Source organism: Melitaea cinxia, chromosome 21 (assembly GCF_905220565.1).
Source record: "Melitaea cinxia chromosome 21, ilMelCinx1.1, whole genome shotgun sequence".
In the NCBI taxonomy this organism is placed as follows: Eukaryota; Metazoa; Arthropoda; class Insecta; order Lepidoptera; family Nymphalidae; genus Melitaea; species Melitaea cinxia.
The window spans coordinates 4,273,847-4,281,381 of NC_059414.1; the positions used below are offsets into that span (position 1 = coordinate 4,273,847).

The 7,535-nt window shown below is 33.1% G+C and overlaps 1 long non-coding RNA gene across 1 annotated transcript; it reads left to right on the top strand.

Annotated features, from left to right (window-relative positions):
• The first annotated feature begins 3,733 nt into the window (after positions 1 to 3,733).
• On the top strand, positions 3,734 to 4,051 carry LOC123663917. Its single transcript, XR_006744720.1, has 2 exons — positions 3,734 to 3,868; positions 3,967 to 4,051. It is a non-coding gene; the product is annotated as an uncharacterized LOC123663917 (long non-coding RNA).
• The last annotated feature ends 3,484 nt before the right edge of the window (positions 4,052 to 7,535 follow it).

Consider the following 7,535-nt stretch of genomic DNA (forward strand, 5'->3'; position numbering starts at 1 on the left):
AGACAACCTTTGGGTATAGGATACGAAATAGAAATTGCAGTTAGGAAGTGAACAAATATATTATAATATTCCTTTTAGTAGCATCGTAATGCTAAAAATATACGCTATACCGAAGCCGCAAGTACGGTACTTAAAACTGATTTATTGGTAGTAATTAAAACACTTTTATTGTTTCGAAATAGTTTCAATACGATGATTACCGCACTTCGGTTGTTACTTCAATAAGGAAGAAGAAACTTCGGGAACTACGGTTCGATTAAATTTGTCTTTGTAAACTACTAACTAAAATAATAATCATAACCAACTAAAATTATTATATCTATTCTAACAATTATATGTGCTGTGTGGCTACGGCATTAAGCAATATAGCCACCTCCTTTCTTCCCATAGGTGTCGTAAGAGGCGACTAAGGGATAACACAGTTCCACTACGACCTTGGAACTTATAAAGCCGACCGATAGCGGGATAACCATCCAACTGCTTAGAAATACACAGATGTCAAAGTAATTTAAATGGGACTACATAAAAAGAACCAGCTATCGATTTCAAAAATTAAATCCAAATCTGTACCCGGTAACATACATTAAAATCGAATTGAGAACCATTTTTATATGTCGGTTAAAAATAAGAATCATTACCAATCTTAGAATTTTTAAATCTCTTTTGACTTTTACTTAGTTTTTTTTCCAATTACACAATATTATTTTGTCTTAATGATCGTTCTATAAATGTTTTAGAAACAAGACAATTATTTTATAAAAAAAATAACAGTTCTTTCTAAAGATAACCTAAAAAAAATCTGACGATTTTTAATTAATATAATATGGTATAAGGCAGAAATATGAAATTAGATACAACTTATGAATGTTAGTGTTTTTATTATGAACTCCACAATAAATACGCTTCAGCCTGTAATATCCCACGGCTGGGCACAGGCCTCTTCCTCGTGTAGGAGAAGGATCGGAGCTTAATACACCACGCTGCTCCAATTGATTGGCGGATACATTCCGTACTATGAGTAAAGATCGCTATTAGGTGTACATGATAACAAGCGGGACCGACAGCTTAACGTGCTCTCCGAGGCACGGTGGGGAGACCCACAAGGACTTCACAAACAACCAGACCACGGCAAACATCTACCTGGCCAATACAAATGTTGGTGATGTGCGGGGACCGAACCCACAACCGCCAGCGCAACAGCCACAAACCAGTACTGTGACCTTTGCGCCAACGCGTCTCACAATGAATACCTAATAGATATTTTAAAATCGATCAAAATAGATATTTTAAAGTATTTTTTTTTTATTAAATTGTAGTTGTATGTAAATGGAACCCAATAATAATTATATACTTATGTATTTTATTAAACATATAATTATACTAGCTGACCCAGCAAACGTTGTTTTGCCATATATATTATTAACCCCCCTTAATCCCCTTGTAATTTACGCATATGAAAAATTGATGTTGGCCGATTGATGTACGAAAATTGATGTAGACCTACCCGATATGCACACGAAATTTCATAAAAATCGGTCCAGCTGTTTCTAAGGAGTAGTGTAACTAACATTATGACACGATAATTTCATATATAAGATATTTAGTATGTGTAAAACCATTCTGGAACAGATGCAATGTGGTAGCTATGACGAAATACGAATGACGAATAGTAAAAACAAACATAGAACCACTTTGATCGTTGTTTTTACCCGCTGGCTTTGTAAATATTTATTTATTTATTTATTTATTTAATATTTGGGAAACAAACAGATATACATAATAAAAAAATAGTAACACAAATTAATTTTACAAAATCCAGCAAAGTTTCCACCAATTATTATTTCATAAAAGCACTCCAAAGTAATGATAAGCTTTAATAAATTAATCAACATCAAAAACTCAAAAAAAAAAAATACCTCAAATGAACGATATAAAATTCATTCTACATTAAATTGTTTCAATGAAATTCGATATGTAAAGTAATTTTCAGAATACTTCATGTACAAATGCGGAATCTTTTAGAAATGCCTAGTCTGCTAATTGTTTGTTTATCGCATCATAATGATTACATTTGTAAGTTTTTGTAATCTAATAATAAATTATTTCAATAATAATTTAAGGTATTTCCATATAAATAAAAATCAACGTTCTTATTTAAATCACTTGGCAACGCTTTCTCTGCTAGCGGCAACAATTTTACAACGTTAGTAAACAATCAATGGCTTTTTTTTAATATCATATCAAAAATCGACCATTCCAGCGGGGATCGAACCTGCATATCCGACTGACCGTGTGACCCAATTAAGCTATGGAACGATGTTTTTTTTTTTAATAATTAACAACATTAAATTTATAATTTTATTAATAACAACCGGTAAAAATCAAATAACCATGTAACCATATAATCAAATAACCAGTAATTATGGACATAATGGAACAGAAATATATTTCCAGAAGGATCAACAATACCCAAAAAAATATTGGTGACCAAAGCTAACATATAATCTGCACATTATGATTCACTTCAGCCTGTAATATCCCACTACTAGGCATAGGTTTCTCTCCCCACGTAGGAGAAGGATCAGAGCTTATCACCAGACATTATGATTGGCAAAGGTTAATGGACTCAATTTTTACACAATGTAAAAAACACACATAAAATATATCAATAATATTATATTACAACATCTAAAAAAAAACTTGTATTACATAGGCTTTTAGCTACACGTGGCTCACCGCGACAACCATTTTAAAATTCCCTATTCAGTTGGCCATAACCATTTTGTCTGTAACGTCACCAAATTATCGGTAATTTCAAAATGATAATCGCGGTAAGTCGCGTAAACGTAAAGGTTTGAATGAGACTAACGGTACTAACGGCTACGGCAGTAAAGAATATAGCAACCCCCTCTCTTCCCGTGGATGTCGTAAGAGGCGACTAAGGGACAATTCCACTACCACCCTGGAACTTAAAGAGCCTACCATTGGCGGGATAACCATCCAACTGCTGGCTTTGAAATACACAGACCGAAAAAAACAGACCCAGGACGGGAGCAGCGTCTTCGGTCCGACAAAGTCAGCCCTGCGATCACCAACCTGCCTGCCCAGCGTGGTTATTATATGCAATACACATGAGTTCACGCCAATTTTAGTACGAACTTTTGGAGGCCTATGTCCAACAGTGAACTGCGATAAGCTAAAGTTATATTATACAGTGTATAAGGTCAAACCGTCCTAATGCAGATTTACTTCTCTGACTAACCGAGCTTATCATATACATAATGCCTAAAGGAATACGATAAAAAAGAGTGTTCCGCTTTTTGAGGGTTATAAACAAGGAAATATTTAAAAAATAATGTACTAAAAGAAATATAAAAAACGTTACCAGTATAATAGCTTTTAAAAGCTTCCATTTTGTAACGTAGTAAAATTGTGGTGCATAGCGACATCTAGTTATAGCCGCGGTATTACTATTGATCCTGGTATTGAGGTTTGTCTAGCGAAGCTTGCGGGCTCACTAGATGGCGTGCTTGGAGAGTTGCTATGTATTTGCACGGTTTTGTTTTTACATTGTTTCATATTTAAATATTTATTTAATTGCTTAGGATTTTTGTCTAAATTGTTTTTATAAATAATAATAAAAAAAAAAAAATATTTATATAGATGTCTTTCGGTTTACTGTATTGGATAAATTTTTAATTTTGAGTGGCAACACTGCCAGATTAAAAGGACTTTCGCTTCGACCATGATTGGGAACGGCGAGGGAAAGATTTCACGTTTTCGTGTTTTGTTGGCCAGGTTCGCCTGCATATTAAAAATTATGTCTCTGAAGTAGAGAATAATAATTTTATTTATCTCAACAATAATGGTGAGTTAATTTCGATATTTTGGTGGGACCTCTTTTTCCCTTTGTGTTTGTGATAACCTTTAGGTGTCATAGTAACTCGTAATTTACTTTTGTTACAGCTTCCTTATTTTGTTCATTTTGAAATAGATATTTTTATCTGATTTCGGGGATGGTGGGAACGAGAGATTACATTTATGCAATCTACTCTGGTAAGATTTTAAACCATTCTTTTAAATTTTGCATCGGTTCGATTCCGCCATTTTGACAACGTGTTTTCTTTGTTTCAGGGTTTTTTTTTTTGATTCTTTCATTTTTATATTTCCTTAGTATTTTATTGTTTTATTTTATTATATTACGTAACTAATTAATGGAGATATGTCTTTAGAAGAAAATACACTTGCGTTACCATGATGTAGGAAAAATTTAAATATGAAAAATTTATAATCTGAAATTAAGATGGAACTTAAATGAGTTACAAACAGAACTCAAACTTAAAATTATATTTCGATTTCATTCTGTCATTTTCGTTAAACTTCAATCATCGAGGCCTGGATATTTGAATTTGGAATTTAAATAAAACACTAAAAGGTATCTTTTCAATATTTTGAAAGCTGAGTCTACCGTGGATCACCAGAGCAATGAAACATCTGTCCGTATTAAAGTAGAACCTTTGGGCTGGAGATCCTGCTCATCGAAACTTCCTGTTGAAACCTTAACACCCGGTGGATGTCCAGAGCAAATTGACAATTCAAGTAATTGGTACGAATTAAAGCAGAAGAGGTACAGACTTTCTCATTATTTAGTTGATCTATGCTTATTTACAAGGTTATTTGATTTCTGGTGGTATACTCGTTAAGCTCATTATACTCGTTAAGCAATTATACTCATCACGTATTTTTTTTTTAATGTAGTAAATATATTAAGAACCTTCTCTCTACGACTGAGCAACCTTAGTATTTGTGTAAATTGTAATTTCTGAAGTGATGGTTTTGGGGTTAGCTAGGTAGGCTTATTTATTATATTTTGTTACATGAGGGTAAGTGAAAAAAAAAATGGAAATTAAACTACCTTAATGTTGAATATCTAGTTGGTTTATTATTTAAATCTTTTTTTTCCTACCTGCTTAAAATTTGTATATGGTCCTAGCCCTAAAGTTATATCACTATTTTTTTTGTCAACGGCACATTGTATTCCGAAATAGCCGGGCAACTTTTTCCGTCAATGTGTCGGGTGGCAAATGGCGCCCACGGATTAATTTAAATCGTAATGTTTATATACAAACAAAGATATTGAAGTGAAACAATAAAACCCATGGTTTATTTTGAATTTTGAATTTAGAAACTTTTTCCAAAAGTCACAACCAAAAATAACATCTACCACAATAGATGGAATTACAAAAAATTTAATAATGTGAGTCATAGAATTGTAAGTAATCGGAATAAACATGTAACCCAAGCAATGGAGTTGGTCCCCATTTGCCACAGAAAATGTGGTGTCATTATCCACACGTAATTTGTAACCCATTTTCAAAAAAACCTTGTGCGCCTGGTTACCCAAAATTGACGCGCAAGCACCGGAATCTAGTAATCCTGTAATCTCTAAGTTGTCTACTGAAGTCTGTAAATGTGGTCTAACATCCTTTTCATTAATTGAAAACAGAACTGTGTCAGGTATGCAAGTTGTTTTATTATAATTGACAACACTATGTAATTGTGTCTCTGCACAGTCCTGGTATATTAGTTTTTTGAATTTTTATCTGAAGGTGGTTGTCTAACCAAAGCCCTCTTACTACACACTGGACATGTTTTAACTGTGTAGTTCTGCAATCCACACGAAAAACACCTTAGAGACCTCGGAACAACCCTACAAAATTTAAAGTTGTGGTTTCCCTTACCACATTTATAACAAAGTTTTTTATTTGACTGTAAAAAATTATTATTTTCACTCCTATTAACCTTAACCGCTGTCGCCGAAACTGTGTTCACCTGTTTTGAATTCGGTTTGTAAGCAAACTCAGAACTTAGAAGCGCTTTATTACTACTGGGCTCCGAAAATAAAGCAGAACGTTGTTTGGCAGCCTCTAGTTTACGACACTTTTCTTTCAAAACCGCTACTGAATCTATGGTTACTAGGGCCAGTTGCTCGGAATAACATGGACGAATGTTATGTAAAAGAATGTCTAATTTTTGTTTTTCAGAAAGTTGAGTCGTTAATCTCGCAAACATACAGAACATTACGGAAAAATAAATACACACTGGTTCATCGGGGCCTTGCGTACGAGCTCTGATTTCTCCAATTAACCTATGATCATAATCGACTGCGTCAAATTCTTCCAAAAATAACTTTTTTAATTCTAACCAATTTGAGACTAATGATTTATTTCCTCTGAACCACAATAAAGCTTTACCTGTAAAAAGATGAAAGGCAGAAATGAACAGCTTCGAATCTGAAACTCCATAAGACTTCTTATATTCTTCCACACGTTCGATGAAGCTACGTGGGTCTCCCTGTCCATTGTAAGTTAACTTCCACTTGGCGACATTTTTGTCCCCAGTGCATTCTACTGTGGAGCTGTCTGAAGTCAAAGATTCGCTTTCCTGAGCCCAACCATTGTTAGGTTCCAATCTTGAAATTAGAATATCCAATTTTGAACTTATCTCACTCCTCTTACCTTTTAGGGTGAGCTCGGAAGAATGTATTCTTAAATTTCTGAAATATAAATGCGACGCTAAAGCTTTAGCCCTACAAAGAATATGTCGCTCTTTATTTTCCTCAAATTTCTTAATTAAATCTTTTAAATCCTGAAGTTTTTGAGAAACAACCTCCAACTCGGTTTCAGCATCAATGTCTGTTTCCAAAATTGATTCAGAAGGAATCTCTGTTATTAAATGTTTTAATTGTTTCTTTAAACCAAGCACAGTAGGTGCTGGCGTTTCAGAACGAATGGACACCTCATAAGTTAATTCGTCTTTCAAAAGAGAGTGAAATTGCACAAAAGTTTGTTCCATTTTGATTTATAAAAATCGGTACAGCCAAGATATTAGAAATGGATCCCGGTGGTATTATCGTTACTAAAAAAAAAGGTTACAAAAGCTTCAACAAAAATCAAAATTACTTATACGGAATTTAAGCATACTATTAAAAAAAAACAAAAAAAGAAATGTTTAAACTTAGCCTACTCTAAAATAATATCTCAACAACTATGCTTCCATTACAAAATAATATTTCTAAAGTATACAGAAGAAAGAAGAAATAATACTAAATAACATACAAAATTGTAAGGTGTGATACAGCCTTATGTGTCAAAATAATCAATGTGGCACAGCCTTCATATACACAACTCAACAAAAAAAAATATGTATATAACCTAAACTAGGTATAAACTATAATAACTTTAAACAAAAACAATCAACTTACTATGAAATACCAAATACAATTTAACATTGGTCAGTTGAAATGTTCATATAACTCTATATGAACCCAGAATAAAATAAAGAAAATACATAATCTAAATTATCAGAATTATCCAAACAACTTGAAGTGTGGTATAGTATAACCCCAACCTCTAAATCAAATAAAAGTAGCTAATCTAATCAAATAAATAAATATAAATGTAACTATGTCTAAGAAACTACTGAATCTTAACAATTGTCAAAAGAACGTCTTCACGGAAAACTTTAAAAGTCAA